General features: G+C 43.9%; 1 pseudogene across 1 annotated transcript; it reads right to left on the reverse strand.

Annotated features, from left to right (window-relative positions):
• Positions 1-15,628: 15,628 nt before the first annotated feature.
• LOC110530804 (guanine nucleotide-binding protein G(s) subunit alpha pseudogene) lies at positions 15,629-18,807 on the reverse strand (annotated as a pseudogene). Its single transcript, XR_016482795.1, has one exon. The product of XR_016482795.1 is annotated as a guanine nucleotide-binding protein G(s) subunit alpha pseudogene (transcript).
• Positions 18,808-20,145: the final 1,338 nt, after the last annotated feature.

A 20,145-nucleotide genomic window follows, 5' to 3' on the forward strand; every position in this document is an offset into this window, starting at 1 on the left:
GGCCTGCGAGTTTTCCCTGCTCCCTTGTACTTGATTGATGAAAAAAGGTCATTAATTAGTAAGGAACTCCCCTCACCTGGTTGTCCAGGTCTCAGTAAGGAACTCCCCTCACCTGGTTGTCCAGGTCTCAGTAAGGAACTCCCCTCACCTGGTTGTCCAGGTCTCAGTAAGGAACTCCCCTCACCTGGTTATCTAGGTCTCAGTAAGGAACTCCCTTCACCTGGTTGTCCAGGTCTCAGTAAGGAACTCCCCTCACCTGGTTGACCAGGTCTCAGAAAGGAACTCCCATCACCTGGTTGTCCAGGTCTCAGTAAGGAACTCCCCTCACCTGGTTGTCTAGGTCTCAGTAAGGAACTCCCCTCACCTGGTTGTCAAGGTCTCAGAAAGGAACTCCCATCACCTGGTTGTCCAGGTCTCAGTAAGGAACTCCCCTCACCTGGTTGTCAAGGTCTCAGTAAGGGACTCCCCTCACCTGGTTGTCAAAGTCTCAGTAAGGAACTCCCTTCACCTGGTTGTCTAGGTCTCAGTAAGGACCTCCCCTCACCTGGTTGTCTAGGTCTCAGTAAGGAACTCCCCTCACCTGGTTGTCCAGGTCTCAGTAAGGAACTCCCCTCACCTGGTTGTCTAGGTCTCAGTAAGGACCTCCCCTCACCTGGTTGTCTAGGTCTCAGTAAGGAACTCCCCTCACCTGGTTGTCCAGGTCTCAGTAAGGAACTCCCCTCACCTGGTTGTCTAGGTCTCAGTAAGGACCTCCCCTCACCTGGTTGTCTAGGTCTCAGTAAGGAACTCCCCTCACCTGGTTGCCTAGGTCTTAGTAAGGAACTCCCCTCACCTGGTTGTCTAGGTCTAAGTAAGGAACTCCCCTCACCTGGTTGTCTTAGTTGAAAGACAAAACCAAAAACCTTCAGAAACTAGGCCCTTCATGGAATGAGTTTGACACCCCTGGGGTAAGAGTTAGTCGTAGGGGTGAGTTTAGAGATGGTCGGTAAAATATCCACTGTCCCGAAATTAATTGTGTCCCAAATGGCACTACTGTTTACCAAGCCACACCTGGGCTCAAAAATAGTGCACTACACTAAATAATGAATAGGATGCCATTGGAGAGGCACCCTAAATATTCTGTGTATTGTACAGGATGTTGCCACATGTTGTTTTGTCCTTCATGTGTTGTTAATATCCTGTTTCCCATCGCACTTCACTGTGTTGCCCCAATAACTGTTGCCCAATACCAGGCAGCACATGGTACAGGCAATACAGTTGTTCAACACTGGTCAACCCTGGGAACCTACATGGCCGGCCCGGGGTGCACGTCTTTGGTCCAGCCCAGCACTAACACACCTGACTCAACCAATCACGGCTTGACGAGGAGTTGACAATAGGTAAGCCGAGTCAGGTGAGTGACTGCTGACATGATAGGTAGGCCGAGTCAGGTGAGTGACTGCTGACATGATAGGTAGGCCGAGTCAGGTGAGTGACTGCTGACATGATAGGTAGGCCGAGTCAGGTGAGTTACTGCTGACATGATAGGTAGGCCGAGTCAGGTGAGTTACTGCTGACATGATAGGTAGGCCGAGTCAGGTGAGTTACTGCTGACATGATAGGTAGGCCGAGTCAGGTGAGTTACTGCTGACATGATAGGTAGGCCCAGTCAGGTGAGTGACTGCTGACATGATAGGTAGGCCGAGTCAGGTGAGTGACTGCTGACATGATAGGTAGGCCGAGTCAGGTGAGTGACTGCTGACATGATAGGTAGGCCGAGTCAGGTGAGTTACTGCTGACATGATAGGTAGGCCGAGTCAGGTGAGTTACTGCTGACATGATAGGTAGGCCGAGTCAGGTGAGTTACTGCTGACATGATAGGTAGGCCCAGTCAGGTGAGTGACTGCTGACATGATAGGTAGGCCGAGTCAGGTGAGTGACTGCTGACATGATAGGTAGGCCGAGTCAGGTGAGTGACTGCTGACATGATAGGTAGGCCGAGTCAGGTGAGTGACTGCTGACATGATAGGTAGGCCGAGTCAGGTGAGTTACTGCTGACATGATAGGTAGGCCGAGTCAGGTGAGTTACTGCTGACATGATAGGTAGGCCGAGTCAGGTGAGTTACTGCTGACATGATAGGTAGGCCGAGTCAGGTCAGTTACTGCTGACATGATAGGTAGGCCGAGTCAGGTGAGTTACTGCTGACATGATAGGTAGGCCGAGTCAGGTGAGTTACTGCTGACATGATAGGTAGGCCGAGTCAGGTGAGTTACTGCTGGGCTGGCAGAAAGATGTGCACTCCCGTGGGTCCCCAAAAGGACCAAGATATAAAAACACTGTTGTAGAGTGTTTGGATTAAAATCAATCGGCATCCCAAATGGCACCCAGTTCCCTTTATAGTGCACTAATGTTGAACAGGGTCCACTATATAGAGGATAGGATGACATTTGGGATGCATACTTCCTGTACTATACTGTACGTACCTCCATTCTGATGTGATGTATACGACTCTTCTCAGTCATCTTCAGATACTGCACCGTCACACACACACACACACACGACAAGGAACACCGTTGGTATAATCTCGTGGTCAGACATAACAAATGCATCCGGAAAGATGAAATAAATATTAAATGTCATCTTTATGCTAAATGTCATCTTTATGCTAAATGTCATCTGTATGCTAAATGTAATCTTTATACTAAATGTAATCTTTATGCAAGTCATCTTTATGCTAAATGTCATCTTTATGCTAAATGTCATCTGTATGCTAAATATCATCTGTATGCTAAATGTCATCTGTATGCTAAATGTCATCTTTATGCTAAATGTCATCTTTATGCTAAATGTCATCTTTATGCTAGTCATCTTTATGCTAAATGTCATCTTTATGCTAAATGTCATCTTTATGCTAAATGTCATCTTTATGCTAGTCATCTTTATGCTAAATGTCATCTTTATGCTAAATGTCATCTTTATGCTAGTCATCTTTATGCTAAATGTCATCTTTATGCTAAATGTCATCTTTATGCTAAATGTCATCTTTATGCTAGTCATCTTTATGCTAAATGTCATCTTTATGCTAAATGTCATCTTTATGCTAGTCATCTTTATGCTAAATGTCATCTTTATGCAACACTCTGGTTATGAGTTGCTGAAATTCCCATTGGTATGTGTGTCTCAGGAGTGTCTTCAACCATGCTACTTCAGTTGTTGATTCTCCTAAGTACCTGTGATTAGACCCTTCTGGTTCAGAGGGGTTGGGTTAAATGCGGAAGACACATTTCAGTTGAAGGCATTCAGTTGTACAACTGACTAGGTTTCCCTTTAGGTATGCAAAAGTGTTTTGTTCTATTAGCTAGATTAGTAGTCTGTGTCACACTGCTAAATTAGGACAGTTTTGCATTTTATATTCATACACTATGCCAAAAGAATGTGGACACCCCTTCAAATTTGTGGATTCGGCTATTTCACCCACACCTGTCGCTGACACAGCCATGCAATCTCAATAGACAAACATTGGCAGTAGAATGGCAATGCTAAAGAACTCCCGGACTTTCACCGTGGCTCCGTCATAGGATGCTAGCTTTCCAACAAGATAGTTTGTCCCCTGCTAGAGCTGCCCCAGTCAACTGTACGTGCTGTTGTTATTGTGAAGTGGAAACGTCTAGGAGCAACAATGGCTCAGTCGCGAAGTGGTAGGCTACACAAGCTCACAGAAAGGGAAATGCTTCAGCAGTCCCTATAGGGAAACATAGTGTCTGTGTTTTTATAGGGAACCAGGCGGCTCTAGATTACATTACTGTACTGTCCCCAGATCAGTGGGAGGAAAAAAAAATAAGTAATCAGAATCATGACAGGATGACTGACACGAGAGAGAAATCACACGATGTTTCATCACCTTAGAAACAGCCAAGGACAATGTATTGCTTTAGCCACGATGCCAGAATGCCTGACTGACACTGCTGGATTAAACAACACATTTTACTTATCCTACTTGTTGGTTTGTGTAGTAAATAGACAGTGCTTGGATTGATAGGTCATTGGATTCATTAAAAAAAACATCACTGTAAATGAACACAGACTCCAGGGTTCTTGGTTGGCTCCCATGTACTCCCAGTGAGACGCCTGAGAGAGAGAGAGGGTGTTTGCATGCTGGATACGTGTGTGACCCTGTACTTAGTGGTGTTTTAAACAGCTACTTTTCCCATGCTTTGATATCTGCACGTCTCATTAAAAACAGCCTGTTCTCACACTGCACTATAACAGCCATACGTGATCACGATAGAATAGCTGGCTACAGAACATACATTCTGAGACCAGGCTATAACTAAGCAACTTCAGACAGACCCCAGACCTCACACATTTGGGCCTAGAGAGGGCAGCCTAGTTTTTGCTGGCTGGGTCTGAGGCTAGGACCCTGTCTGCCTGTAGGTTATCTGTAATAAGGACAGGTCTCTGGTGAAGCTAGCTAGCCTACAACACCAGACTGGTGGGAAACACATATGTGATGTGTTCTCACACCCGTCTAGTTTTTGCTGGCTGGGTCTGAGGCTAGGACCCTGTCTGCCTGTAGGTTATCTGTCATAAGGACTGGTCTCTGGTGAAGCTAGCTAGCCTACAACACCAGACTGGTGGGAAACACATATGTGATGTGTTCTCATACCCGTCTAGTTTTTGCTGGCTGGGTCTGAGGCTAGGACCCTGTCTGCCTGTAGGTTATCTGTAATAAGGACAGGTCTCTGGTGAAGCTAGCTAGCCTACAACACCAGACTGGTGGGAAACACATATGTGATGTGTTCTCATACCCGTCTAGTTTTTTTTCTATAAAAGGTATTTTGAGCATGTATCCCATAGACTATACAAGCATCTGCTGCTCTGAGTCTACTGTATGGCTACTATGGTTTCCACTAGGAAAATGTCCCAAATGGCACCCTATTCCCTTCGCAGTGCACTACTTTTGACCAGGGCCTATAGGGCCCTATTCCCTTCGTAGTGCACTACTTTTGACCAGGGCCTATAGGGCCCTATTCCCTTTGTAGTGCACTACTTTTGACCCCGGGGGCCCAATGGGAAAGCAGCCTAGAAAACGGAGGGGAAGGAAAAAGAAAATGGGACTGTGTCAGCTGCTGCTCAATTACTACAAATGTTTCATTCTATTGCCCAAACTTCCTCATTTACAACGTCAGAGATTGAATTAGGTCATGGGTGGGTTCATACTCTATGTCTCTGAGTGGGCTGACTAATGTCCGTACAACTTAATGAAGTTGCAGCTTGGAAATGGTAGGAAATGTCAGACTTGCTCCCAAATCTGACCTCGCAGCGATCACGTAAAACTGCAACAAAATGCAGTCCCAGTGGAAACTTGAATGAATCCTACCGGCCCCTCCCACTTAGAGAAAGTATGGATGAACACGGAGCCTTGAAGAGAGAGCCAACTAGCTATTAGGCAACGGACTCTCCCACTTAGAGAAAGTATGGATGAACACGGAGCCTTGAAGAGAGAGCCAACTAACTATTAGGCAACGGACTCTCCTACTCCTGACGAGAACAATGTGACAAAACATTTTGCAACGAAAAGAAAATGTGCTTATTGGACAAGATAATACTATTCAGTTTCTGTTTCAAAACATGATTTCCTGTTTCGTTACTACTGAACAATACCCAGGTGGTGAAAGTGTTAAGTCATGTTACATACTGTACCTACACAGCGCCAACTGCCAAAAGAACACTAGACTAGACCTGTCACTAAAGGCTTAGCTCAGGGAGTGTGTTGGCTGCATTTCTACCTGCATCACCACTACTCATCCCAAATGGCACCATATATCTCCTTATATAGTGCACTACTTTTGACCAGAGCCCTATGGCACTACATAGGGAATAGGGTGCCACTTGGGACATATTACTACTGTCACCTCAGGCTGTCCGTCTCTCACATGACATGGCAATCAATCACTAACTGTCCTCATAGAAGCATAGACAATACATATGAACTGTGCTTTCCCCGTGAACATACACCAGTAATGTCACCTCTACAGACACAGGGTTGCCTCAATTTCACAAACAATGGTCTGACCAATGGTGTGGTGCGGTTTCGCCAAACCCTCCACAAGGTTCGAGCTAGGACCACCCCCCCCCCCCCCCCCCACACACACACACACACACCAAAAATGAATAAAAACATAAAAATATATTTATTTATTTTTTACCTTGGGGTGAGAGAAAACGCTGTAGTGTTATAGCGAATGTCATGCTATTTTACCAATTTTGCCATGAGGCTAAGAGAAAATGTTGCTGTTTTAAAGCTTTTTAATTGCTTCCTGCAATTCGAAGAAACAAAAAAGTTACTTGTTCATATGCTATCCGGTGGGCCTGACCTCTGGGTGGGAAAACCCAAAGCTCCTGCCTTACGGGGACCAGGGTTGTGTGCTACACCAGGTGGGGTGGGTCTGACTTGTGGGACAAATCACAGCAGGGTTTATCAACAGGACCCTGAGATTTCCTGACCAGGTAAAACTCTGGGCCCTTAGCTACGGCTACAGCTTAGTATAACTGGTACAGGAATATGTATGGTGTTCTCCTTGGCCACTAGTGACAACGATGCTCCTGTTCTGCCTCCTCTGGCCACAAACATTCTCACAGCATTCATAGTTGATTGGACAACTTTCCTAGGAATCCAAAATGGACCATCTCAAAGGCGAAGTGATATGCAGACCTATTGCAAAGTGACGGGACATCAACATGAGGAGAAAATGTTCACGTACAAGTATGAACAAATCTAATCTACCCCCCCCCCCCCCCATGCAGAATAATACTATAGTATATATTCATAAGCAGCGTTACGTTGCAGACAAACGCAATAGACATTAGATGCCCAACAGTGCCACCATGTGGTTTAAAACAAATTTGACAGAAATAAAAATCAATTTGTTAAAAACAGTCTCCTCCCCTTCATCTACACTGATTTGAAGTGGATTTAACAGGTGACATCAGTAAATGGTCATATGGCTTTTACCTGGATTCACATGGTCAGTCTGTGTCATGGAAAGAGCAGGTGTTCCTAAATGTTTTGTTCCACCCAGTGTACACCTCTGCATACAGGTCAGCTACCATACAAATTCTCTTTTTTCTTTCAAACTAGTTTTTAACCACATGGTGGCGCTGTTGCCCAGCTAATGCCTATTGCCATTTTGTCTGCAATGTAATGGTGGCATACTGTTTGCTGTTTTGGCTAGCTGCCAGGCGCACCAGTTGGAGTGTGTCAAGAACTGTAAAATTTCTGGGTTTTTCCACACTCAACAGTTTCCCATGTGGTATCAAGAATGGTCCACCACCCAAAGGACATCCAGTCAACTGGAGAAGTGAGGGAAGCATTGGAGTCAACATGGGCCATTATCCCTGTGGAACTCTCCGACAACTTTTAGAGTTCAAATCTACAACAAACGTATCAATGTAGATAGTCCGGGAGACAATTTGATTAATTGTTCATCAGTCTTCTGGCTTGGGGGTAGAAGCTGTTAAGGAGCCTTTTGGTCCTAGATTTGGCGCTCCGGTACCGCTTGCCGTGCGGTAGCAGAGAGAACAGTTTATGACTTGGGTGACTGGGCCTTCCTCTGACTAGTAAATAGGTCCTGGAAGGCAGGAAGCCCCCAATGATGTACTGGGCCGTACGCACTACCCTCTGTACTATGACAGTGATACGTAGTTGTCTTGCCTAGCTACTTTATGATGAATTCACTTACTGTCTCTCTGGAAAATGTATAGGGAATCGAAGATCAACAAAAACAAACAAACACTCAAAAAAAGAGGTGAATCTTTTCTTTAAATTCCAAACGTTTCCAAAACCGTGTCGTAAACGAGGACTATCGGCGTTACGAAAAGGCTAGAAACAGAGCATCGGGATTGTAGTTCACATGGAGCCAGTTGTTGTCCGCACCATCAGCTGAGAAGCCAAGACGGGAACCGGCTGTAAGGCACCTTCGATTCTCCAGAGCTAAGCGCACTGTAGATATACAGACAAGGCTCAAGTGGTCCATCTCAGGACAGGTCAACGTCTCCAAGGTAGTCCCAACAGATCAGGACCAACAGAGTCATGATAGATGGTACTAATGTACAGATATAGCTAGCTTGCACCTACAACTGCCATTACTCTTATTAAATTGAATGTATTTTATAAATGCCTTATTTTTTTTTTAATCAGCAGGTGTCACAAAATGCTTCACGAATACCTAGCCTAAACTCCAAAGAGCAAGCAATGCAGAAACCAGGGGTGTAGGTTTTTCCTAAATAAAATGACTTGGAGCCTCTGAACGTTGACTTGAGACTGATGGCTTTACATTATCTGGTCAGGTTTTATAACAATTTGCCACTCATTTTGTGGCACAGAGTCTTTGTGGATCACTCTCCACGCAGCCAGTAAACTAACATAGCAGGCATAAAATAAATGCCTGGAACTCCATCCCCTACATACTGGTCTTGAGGAGAAGGGGGGGAAAACGGTTGGAGGAGGTTCTCTTCTGCACTGTTCAACCAATCCAGTAAATGTGGAGGAGGAGTTAAGATGGAGCGTTGTCTTGTTAACAAAGAGTTTCTGAACCCAGAGGCGCAACATCACGAGACTCCCGGGAACGCTTGCTAAGCAGACCAGGCTGTGGTTTGGGGATAGACAAGTGATTGTTAGTTGTTAATTTTCTCTAAATTACAAAAGGCACAAAATAGATTCCAGCCAATGTCATAATTTGTTTAACATGTTATTACTCAAACCTTGTGAAAGTGATAAACTGACGTTTTCATTTGTCAAAAACAATTTTATATCGAAGAAGTGCCTTTGATGGCCTGCACATGGGCAGTACGGCGCGAGAAGACCGTCAGACCTGATGAGTTTAGCTAGAAAATTGGAGAAGCAGTTTCTGCCCATCTTCATACTGTATTGTCTTTGTTGTTAAATGTCCAAAAGCAGAAGTCATTGTCACAGGCTCGCTTTCCAATTCCCCTGAAAACCGGATCACCACTAGTTACCACAGCCACAAAGTCACAGCCACAAAGCCACCTATTTCTACAATTGATATTTTTAAAATATGATATTAAACCTTAACCACACTGCTAACCTTATGCCTAACCCTAAATTAAGACCAAAAAGCACATTTTTGTTTTCATTCATTTTCATGATATAACCAATTGTGACTTTGTGGCACTGCTATCTAGTGGAAACCCTCGGCGAGATTACCGCAGCCAGAGACAGTATTGCAATTGAAGAAAAAAAAAAAAACTAGATTGGCAAGTGAAATGCACACCTCAGCTCTCTGATTGGACCAGCAAACTGTCAATCAACACAGGGCGGGAGAGCTAGACCAGTGAGAAGGTTTTAGGGGGTTGCGAGTGTGACAGTGAATGGGAGAAGAAAAAATGCATACATATATATTAAATAGACCAAATATAGCCTACCATTTGTATTTTATATTTATACCTTTGCCTATTTGATCTGGTCACTAACATAGGCCTACAGCATTGCACCATATTCTTATTTCAGAAACATCTAACCTGCTCTGCAGAACCAATAAATTGCTTGTCTTGACTTTTGACCAATGACCAGTCGTTAGCATTAGCGTTCAAAATCGGGTGCACAAATCCAGATTAGTGACCAGAAATCGCTTGTTTCATTTTCTCTAGTTTTGCCTGGCAAAAACAGTAGCCTGCCTAGATGTAATATTATCCATATAAAGAAGACTACCATTTAGCAATCTGCTAGGGATGCATCTTTGCCACAACAATAGGCAATTTCATTGATCATTTCCATTTTTCAAACATGCCTAGTTTGGGTGGGTTATAATTATATACAGTGTTTTCGGGAAAGTATCCAGACCCCTTTTTTTTTATAATTATGTATTACAAAAAAACACAAGGAAGGGGTAACATTAAAGTATTAGAACATGAAGGACAAACACTACAGCATCAAGACACTATCAAACACTACAGCATCAAGACACTATCAAACACTACAGCATCAAGACACTATCAAACACTACAGCATCAAGACACTATCAAACACTACAGCATCAAGACACTATCAAACACTACAGCATCAAGACCCTATCAAACACTACAGCATCAAGACACTATCAAACACTACAGCATCAAGACACTATCAAACACTACAGCATCAATACACTATCAAACACTACAGCATCAAGACACTATCAAACACTACAGCATCAAGACACTACCAAACACTACAGCATCAAGACACTATCAAACACTACAGCATCAAGACACTACCAAAGACTACAGCATCAAGACCCTATCAAACACTACAGCATCAAGACACTACCAAACACTACAGCATCAAGACACTATCAAACACTACAGCATCAAGACACTATCAAACACTACAGCATCAAGACACTATCAAACACTACAGCATCAAGACACTATCAAACACTACAGCATCAAGACACTATCAAACACTACAGCATCAAGACACTATCAAACACTACAGCATCAAGACACTATCAAACACTACAGCATCAAGACACTACCAAACACTACAGCATCAAGACACTATCAAACACTACAGCATCAAGACACTATCAAACACTACAGCATCAAGACACTACCAAACACTACAGCATCAAGACACTATCAAACACTACAGCATCAAGACACTACCAAACACTACAGCATCAAGACACTATCAAACACTACAGCATCAAGACACTATCAAACATTACAGCATCAAGGCACTATCAAAACACTACAGCATCAAGACACCATCAAACACTACAGCATCAAGACACTATCAAACACTACAGCATCAAGACACTATCAAACACTACAGCATCAAGACACTATCAAACACTACAGCATCAAGACACTATCAAACACTACAGCATCAAGACACTATCAAACACTACAGCATCAAGACACTACCAAACACTACAGCATCAAGACACTATCAAACATGTATCAGTCTTTCTGCAGCAGAGCCGTCCTTATGTGTGAGGGTGTCTACTACCACTATCAAACATGAATCAGTCTTTCTGCAGCAGAGCCATCCTTATGTGTGAGGGTGCATGTGTATGATAGTGAGATACAATATATGTCATAGTTTCCTTTTTCATGATCACAATCTTGTGAAACCCGAACCCTCCAAGATCCCCCCACAGTTCCCCAATATCTGTCCCTCAACCATTCGAGACCTCTCCCACAGTTCCCCAATATCTGTCCCTCAACCATTCGAGACCCCTCCCACAGTTCCCCAATATCTGTCCCTCAACCATTCGAGACCCCTCCCACAGTTCCCCAATATCTGTCCCTCAACCATTCGAGACCCCTCCCACAGTTCCCCAATATCTGTCCCTCAACCATTCGAGACCCCTCCCACAGTTCCCCAATATCTGTCCCTCAACCATTCGAGACCCCTCCCACAGTTCCCCAATATCTGTCCCTCAACCATTCGAAAAAAAGAAAAGACAGAAGAAAACCGAAAACAATGCAATTTTTTTTTATTTTTAAATAATACATTTTAAACAAAGGACATCAAGGACATCTGAAATCATAACAGCAATGCCTACTTTATATGTTTGTCAGCCTCAGGCAAAACAGCATTAGTTGTAAAACACTGCCACTTAGTTTCATTCAAATGTACTTTTGTTATGTTTTATTTGGACTTTTTTTTCTCCTTTATCTTTTGACCATCATTCTCTCTCTCACACAGCAACTCCACTCCCACTTGTCTCCAATTCCATATACCAACCCTCAGCTTCCCTCAGCCCATCCCAACCCTCAGCTTCCCTCAGCCCATCCCATCCCAACCCTCAGCTTCCCTCAGCCCATCCCAACCCAACCCTCAGCTTCCCTCAGCCCAGCCCATCCCAACCCTCAGCTTCCATCAGCCCATCCCATCCCAACCCTCAGTTTCCCTCAGCCCATCCGATCCCAACCCTCAGCCCATCCCATCCCAACCCTCAGCTTCCCTCAGCCCAGCCCATCCTAACCCTCAGCTTCCCTCAGCCCATCCCATCCCAACCCTCAGCTTCCCTCAGCCCATCCCATCCCAACCCTCAGCCCAGCCCATCCCAACCCTCAGCTTCCCTCAGCCCATCCCATCCCAACCCTCAGCTTCCCTCAGCCCATCCCATCCCAACCCTCAGCTTCCCTCAGCCCATCCCATCCCAACCCTCAGCTTCCCTCAGCCCATGCCATCCCATCCCTCAGCTTCCCTCAGCACATCCCATCATTCTCTCTCACACAGCAACTCCACTCCCACTTGTCTCCAATTCCACATACCAACCCTCAGCACATCCCATCATTCTCCCCCTCACACAGCAACTCCACTACCACATACCAACCCTCATTTTCCCTCAGCACATCCCACCACTCTCTCTCACACACAGCAACTCCACTACCACATACCAACCCTCAGCTTCCCTCAGCACATCCCACCACTCTCTCTCACACACAGCAACTCCACTACCACATACCAACCCTCAGCACATCCCATCTATCTCTGTTGGCCACCCACTTTGTGTTTCTACGCAACACATATCTTTCAACTATGCTATGATTTTAACGTACAATTTCAATTTATCTAATCGAATAGAATCCACAGATTGCGTGTTGAAGATAAATACTTTTACTAAGAGTATTAGTACAGTAGTAATTGACTGACCCGGTCTCTCCAGATTCAGACCTCTTTACTTTTTCCACATTTTGTTACATTACAGCCATGTTTTAAAATTGATTCTTCCCCCCCACCCCCCTCAATCTACACACAAAATCCCACAACGGCAAAGCGAAAACAGGTTTAGACAGTTTTGTAAATTTATTACAAATAAAAAACAGAAATACCTTATTTGCGTAAGTATTCAGACCCCATGATATTTTTTTTGCTATGAGACTCGAAATTGAGCTCAGGTGCATCCTGTTTCCATTGATCATCCTTGAGATGTTTCTTCAACTTGATTGGAGTCCATATGTGGTAAATTCTAATTGATTGAACATGATTTGGAAAGGCACACACCTGTCTATATAAGGTCCCACAGTTGACAGTGCATGTCAGAGCAAAAACCAAGCCATGAGGTCGAAGGAATTGTCCGTAGGGTTCCGAGACAGAATTGTGTCAAGGCACAGATCTGGGGAAGGGTACCTAAGCATTTCTGCAGCATTGAAGGTTCCCAAGAACACAATGTCCTCCAACATTCTTAAAATGGAAGAAGTTTGGAACCACCAAGACTCTTCCTAGAGCTGGCCACCCAGCCTAACTGAGCAAATGAGGGAGAAGGGCCTTGGTCAGGGATGTGACCAAGAACCCGATGGTCACTCTGACAGAGCTCTAGAGTTCCTCTGTGGAAATGGAAGAACCTTCCAGAAGGACAAACATCTGCAGCACTCCACCAATCAGGCCTTTATGGTAGAGATGGAAGCCACTCTTCTGTAACAGGCATAAGACAGCCCGCTTGAAGTTTGCCAAAAGGCATCTAAAAGACTCTCACCCCATGAGAAATAAAAACACAGTGGTGGTACTGGCCACAGGCGCCTAAGCAATGGAGAAAAAGGAGCAGCTGTATCTCCACTTTCAAAATAGGGGTGTAAAAGTATGTTTTTGCACCCCCACTGTTTTACCAGAAAGGTATAATCCATTGGGTAATGTCTCACTTTCAGTGATGAGTAATGTTTTGAACTAGTCTGTATTAAAATAGATATGTCCATTTTATATATGATATAATAATTAACAGATCACATTTTGCACCCCCCTCTGTGGTTTTGCCCACTGAAAAGTTTTACTTCAGTCCCTCATGTCACTGTTTTACTTCAGTCCCTCATGCCACTGTTTTACTTCAGTCCCTAATGCCACTGTTTTACTTCAGTCCCTCATGCCACTGTTTTGGTTCAGTGCCTCATGCCACTGTTTTGGTTCAGTCCCTCGTGCCACTGTTTTACTTCAGTGCCTCGTGCCACTGTTTTACTTCAGTGCCTCGTGCCACTGTTTTACTTCAGTGCCTCGTGCCACTGTTTTACTTCAGTGCCTCGTGCCACTGTTTTACTTCAGTGCCTCGTGCCACTGTTTTACTTCAGTGCCTCGTGCCACTGTTTTACTTCAGTGCCTCGTGCCACTGTTTTACTTCAGTGCCTCGTGCCACTGTTTTACTTCAGTGCCTCGTGCCACTGTTTTACTTCAGTGCCTCGTGCCACTGTTTTACTTCAGTTCCTCGTGCCACTGTTTTACTTCAGTGCCTCGTGCCACTGTTTTACTTCAGTGCCTCGTGCCACTGTTTTACTTCAGTCCCTCGTGCCACTGTTTTGGTTCAGTGCCTCGTGCCACTGTTTTGGTTCAGTGCCTCGTGCCACTGTTTTGGTTCAGTGCCTCGTGCCACTGTTTTGGTTCAGTGCCTCGTGCCACTGTTTTGGTTCAGTGCCTCATGCCACTGTTTTGGTTCAGTCCCTCGTGCCACTGTTTTACTTCAGTGCCTCATGCCACTGTTTTGGTTCAGTGCCTCGTGCCACTGTTTTGGTTCAGTGCCTCATGCCACTGTTTTACTTCAGTCCCTCATGCCACTGTTTTACTTCAGTCCCTCATGCCACTGTTTTGGTTCAGTGCCTCGTGCCACTGTTTTACTTCAGTCCCTCATGCCACTGTTTTGGTTCAGTGCCTCATGCCACTGTTTTGGTTCAGTGCCTCGTGCCACTGTTTTACTTCAGTCCCTCATGCCACTGTTTTACTTCAGTGCCTCATGCCACTGTTTTGGTTCAGTCCCTCTTGCCACTGTTTTGGTTCAGTCCCTCATGCCACTGTTTTGGTTCAGTCCCTCATGCCACTGTTTTGATTCAGTCCCTCATGCCACTGTTTTGGTTCAGTCCCTCATGCCACTGTTTTGGTTCAGTCCCTCATGCCACTGTTATGGTTCAGTCCCTCATGCCACTGTTTTGGATCAGTCCCTCATGCCACTGTTTTGATTCAGTCCCTCATGCCACTGTTTTGGTTCAGTCCCTCATTCCACTGTTTTGGTTTAGTCCCTCTTGCCACTGTTTTGGTTCAGTCCCTCATTCCACTGTTTTGGTTTAGTCCCTCTTGCCACTGTTTTGGTTCAGTCCCTCATTCCACTGTTTTGGTTTAGTCCCTCTTGCCACTGTTTTGGTTCAGTCCCTCATTCCACTGTTTTGGTTTAGTCCCTCTTGCCACTGTTTTGGTTCAGTCCCTCATTCCACTGTTTTGGTTTAGTCCCTCTTGCCACTGTTTTGGTTCAGTCCCTCATGCCACTGTTTTGGTTCAGTCCCTCATTCCACTGTTTTGGTTTAGTCCCTCTTGCCACTGTTTTGGATCAGTCCCTCTTGCCACTGTTATGGTTCAGTCCCTCATGCCACTGTTTTGGTTCAGTCCCTCATGCCACTGTTTTGGTTCAGTCCCTCATTCCACTGTTTTGGTTCAGTCCCTCATTCCACTGTTTTGGTTCAGTCCCTCATTCCACTGTTTTGGTTCAGTCCCTCATTCCACTGTTTTGGATCAGTCTCTCATTCCACTGTTTTGGATCAGTCCCTCATGCCACTGTTTTGGTTCAGTCCCTCATTCCACTGTTTTGGTTTAGTCCCTCATTCCACTGTTTTGGTTCAGTCCCTCATTCCACTGTTTTGGTTCAGTCCCTCATTCCACTGTTTTGGTTCAGTCCCTCTTGCCACTGTTTTGGTTCAGTCCCTCATTCCACTGTTTTGGTTTAGTCCCTCTTGCCACTGTTTTGGTTCAGTTATAAAGCACTAGTTGCACCACTGGTGTTTAAAATGAGAAGGCACCAAAGAAAATGGTTTATCTGTTCTGTTGTGCTGTTACATTTGTATTGTTGTTTCATGTCACCGACAAGCACTCTGGCCTTGGTAGCGGCAGGATGAGCCAAACTTGCTTCGTTAGAAGATCGCGACCATATGCTCACACGTTGATCATGGTGAACATAGCAGACTACCATCAGGACCATTGAGAAAAAGCCTGTGAAGTTGTAGTACTCGCTGCCTGAGTTTGCCGGAGCTCGGACGCGAATAGGGGGAATAATTTTTTCAGTCAACAGCTCCTGCACGAAAACTGATGATTCAAACGATCCCCAAACTCTCTGGCGAGAAGTCCCCAAAATCCTACTTCAGGACCTGCCAGATAGCCTGGCACACTTCTGTGAAGATGGCACAAACTGTTGAGATTCCTAGCTTATAACTTGTAGCAAGGGTAGCCTAGTGGTTAGAGTGTTGGACTAGTAAATCGGAAGGTTGCAAGTTCAAACCCCCGAGATGAAAAGGTACAAATCTGTCGTTCTGAACAGGCAGTTAACCCACTGTTCCTAGGCCATCATTGAAAATAAGAATTTGTTCTTTAACTGACTTGCCTAGTTAAATAAAGGTTAAAAAAAATGTATAAGAATAACATTTTAAAAATACTTTGCTGTGTGCTGCCACTCGCCAAAAAAAGGAAGGATCACAGACAGTCTTTCTACAGCTCTTACGGGCAAGCTGTGAGTTCTCTTGTATGAGAGGTGAGGGGCAAGCTGCGAGTTCTCTTGTATGAGAGGTGAGGGGCAAGCTGCGAGTTCTCTTGTATGAGAGGTGAGGGGCAAGCTGCGAGTTCTCTTGTATGAGAGGTGAGGGGCAAGCTGCTGAAACAAGTTGTCCAATCTGGCAACCGACATCCGAAAGTATTGAAAATGTCTTTCCTCAACAATGCTTCGCATCGGTTGGACAAGTTTACATGTCTTCTCCATCTTCTAGTTCTCTTCTAGTTCTCAGTGGACGAACTGGCCATTTTCTCAGTCGTTTTTTTCCTTCCTTCTTCTCCTGAGTAGTAAGAGCAGTTCAAGGTCTTGCTGTTCCAAGTTCTGGCAATTGCAATTCATAGGAGAGGCATGTTTGCTTCTGCCGTAAAAAAAAAATGCATCGTAAAGTATAGAACACCAGGCATGTATGTATGTAGCTAGCTAGCATTTGTAAACAAAAAGGCATAGAACACCAGACCAGCCAGACATGTATGTATGTAGCTAACTAGCATTTGTAAACAAAAAGGCATAGAACACCAGACCAGCCAGACATGTATGTATGTAGCTAACTAGCATTTGTAAACAAAAAGGCATAGAACACCAGATCCGGAAGTTTCAAAATGTCGCCACTGGCCCCAGTCAAAGAGTGCCTCGGACCCTCTTGCCTGGGAAGCAACTCCGGCTCCCCAAGCCCCTTACTGTATATGGGTATTTCTATAAATAAAAAAGGGGCCAATGTGTGCCATTGAATCAACATTTCAAAATGGTTTGAAACTAAAATAAAAATGATTTAGCAAATTATAAAAAATAAAAAATAGGCCTAGGACTAATACATCCTTTAAGCAGGGCTCAGACAAACATTGGCAAGACAAATGTTGCACTCATGAGTAAAAGATGTTGAAAATACATTTAAAATACATATTTTGTGTGCTCACTTGAGTCTTGTAAATAGAAGTCTCTGCTTTGAACTAGTAAACATTCTTTACAGTCTTTATGCAAACAATGAAAATTCACACTCTTCGAAGACACTCTCCGAAGACTGTGCGCCGGAGGCTTTCCAGGTCAACTGCACATGTGAAATGGAACAAACAGATCCTTTCACCTCCACTGGCTGTAGCGATCTTCAGAAACTCCTCTAGTATGAAGTGTTTTGCCCTGGAGACACGAGGATCCTCCCCTGGTTCTGATGTTTGAGGTGTAGCATAGTGCGCAAACTCTGGGAAATAGTCCTCAATTTTAGATTTCCCAGCCAAAACCTTCTCAGCTAGAAGGTCCTGTTTGTTCAGGAAGAGGAAGACGGGACTGCCTAACAGCCACCTGTAGTTCCAGATGATCTTGAACAGGTGTAGTGCCTCATGAAGCCTGTTGGTCACGTTGTCTTCCCGGCTCACCATATCGTAGCTGCTGCTGTCCACCACAAAAATAATGGCAGTAACATCAGAAACATGCTGTAACCACTTCCTCATGCTTTCTTTCCTTTGACCTTTAACAGTAAACAAATGGCAAATGATACCGTCCTGTTGGCAACGTGTCTCTAAACATTGTTGTTTTGATATTTGAAAACGCGTTTTCGCCTCTTCGGGGCATTTTACATTCAAATATCTCATATGTTCGACTATCGTTTTTTTCCCAGATTCATCTGCTCCTAATACTAGTAGCCGTTTAGTTCTTAGGTAAATATTTTTATCTTTTTCAATCTGTTTATCGATCCTTTTTGCCTTTTCCTTATTATACTGGTCTTTGCGCTTATCGTCAAGATAAGCAGCCATTTTCCTGGGAACCCAATGATAGAAATGTAGTATATAAATAATACTAGATTCCTAGACTTATGAACAAACAAAAAAACGAGTATTCTTCAAAGTCTCCAGTCTATGAGAAAGACAGTGTTACACTAGACTATCCCCTATATAAGATCACTCCGGAGCCCTTAGGCGGTGGCAGAAGTTATCGCAAAACATCGCAGGTGTAAAAAATGGGTAGACTATTTTATTCAATTTTCTTAAGCGATTCAGTCTCCACTCACCACCGCTGCGAAACGATAAAAACAATTGAAGGGAGACTTCCTTATTCAGCCGAATCGAATGTCTTGTTGAAGCGTAACTTCGGGATTTGTCCTTCAGCTTCCTTATTCAGCCGAATTGAATGTCTTCTGTAACTTGAAATCCAGGTTTTGTCCATTCCCCTCCTCGGAGGTTGTTTGCTTTGTGGTTGCCTACAAGCAGCATTATTGTTTCAGAATATGAAGAGGTTATGGTTCAAAGTCCCACTTGCTCAAATATCGAGGCAGCCTGTCCGTACTTGTCCTGCACTAAACAAAGTTTGTATTTCAATTTTTCAAGTAGCCTACGCTGACAGCCTGGTCTCATATACTAGACGTAATATAGTCAAATTAAATCTGAGACACTGAAAGGAGTATGATCTGTTATATTTAATATAATTACATAAGACAGAATGTTACTTGAGACAGAAGTAGAGTGGTTGATTGGGTGTATAAAACAAATGTCTAGCAACCCAAACGTTTGTGTGTTCAAATCTCATCATGGAAAACTTTAGCATTTTAGCTAACTACCAACTTTGTAACTACTTCCTACTTTTTTAAAGCTACTTTACAACTACTTTGCATGCTAGCATAACCTTAACCCGAATTTAACACCTAGCCAAAAACTGAGGAATTCGTAACATAATGAAACATTTGCAAATGAGTTACATATTGTACGAATTACAATTCGTACAATATATTGTATGATTTGTAATTCGTAACATATCATAAGAATTGTAATTCGTATCAGAAATGGATGATGGACATCCACAATTCAATACATACGAATCATAATATACATTATCATACTAATTGTAGTGTCCCGGATTTACTTTGACTATGTTACATCTACCCCTGGTTCCAGGTTGACGCAGAGAACCCATCAATAACCCAACAGTCTCTGGTCCACATTAGGGGAAACCCACACAATGTGTTGATTTATAGGGGAGTGTTGGGTATTCTGTTTATAATTTTAAAAAGGCTAAATGATCATTAGAAAACCCTTTTGCAATTATATTAGCACAGCTGAAAACTGTTGATCTGATTAAATAAGCAATAAAACTGGCCTTCTTTAGACTAGTTGAGTATCTGGAGCGTCAGCATTTGTGGGTTTGATTACAGGCTCAAAATGGCCAGAAACAAAGACCTTTCTTCTGAAACTCGTCAGTCTATTCTTGTTCTGAGATATGAAGGCTATTCCATGCGAGACATTGCCAAGAAACTGAAGATCTGGTACAACACTAATCTAAACCCAGATTAGATTAGAATCTGGGTTTGTTTTTGCTGTTTTTGTTTATCACTAGCAAAGTGCAAGGAAATGTTAGTTCAGGATCGGGGTGCGTTCCCGCTTGAATTTGGCCAAAAGGGCAGTGAATTTGCTCTTACTTTGAGAAGTTGTTATCAAGCTCCTGTGTGTATCAGACACAGTGTTCTCTCTCAGAGATGATTCTGAACTGAAGACACACGTTAAGTATTAACCTATTGGCGACAGTCATTCACTCTGTCTTATATTGCAATGCATGCTATTTCTCAAAGGGTGTGAATATTTTCTGAAGGCCCTGTATGCTATTTCTCAAAGGGTGTGAATATTTTCTGAAGGCCCTGTATGCTATTTCTCAAAG

This window comes from Oncorhynchus mykiss, chromosome 8, assembly GCF_057628025.1.
Source record: "Oncorhynchus mykiss isolate SJ-2025 chromosome 8, ASM5762802v1, whole genome shotgun sequence".
Taxonomy (NCBI): Eukaryota; Metazoa; Chordata; class Actinopteri; order Salmoniformes; family Salmonidae; genus Oncorhynchus; species Oncorhynchus mykiss.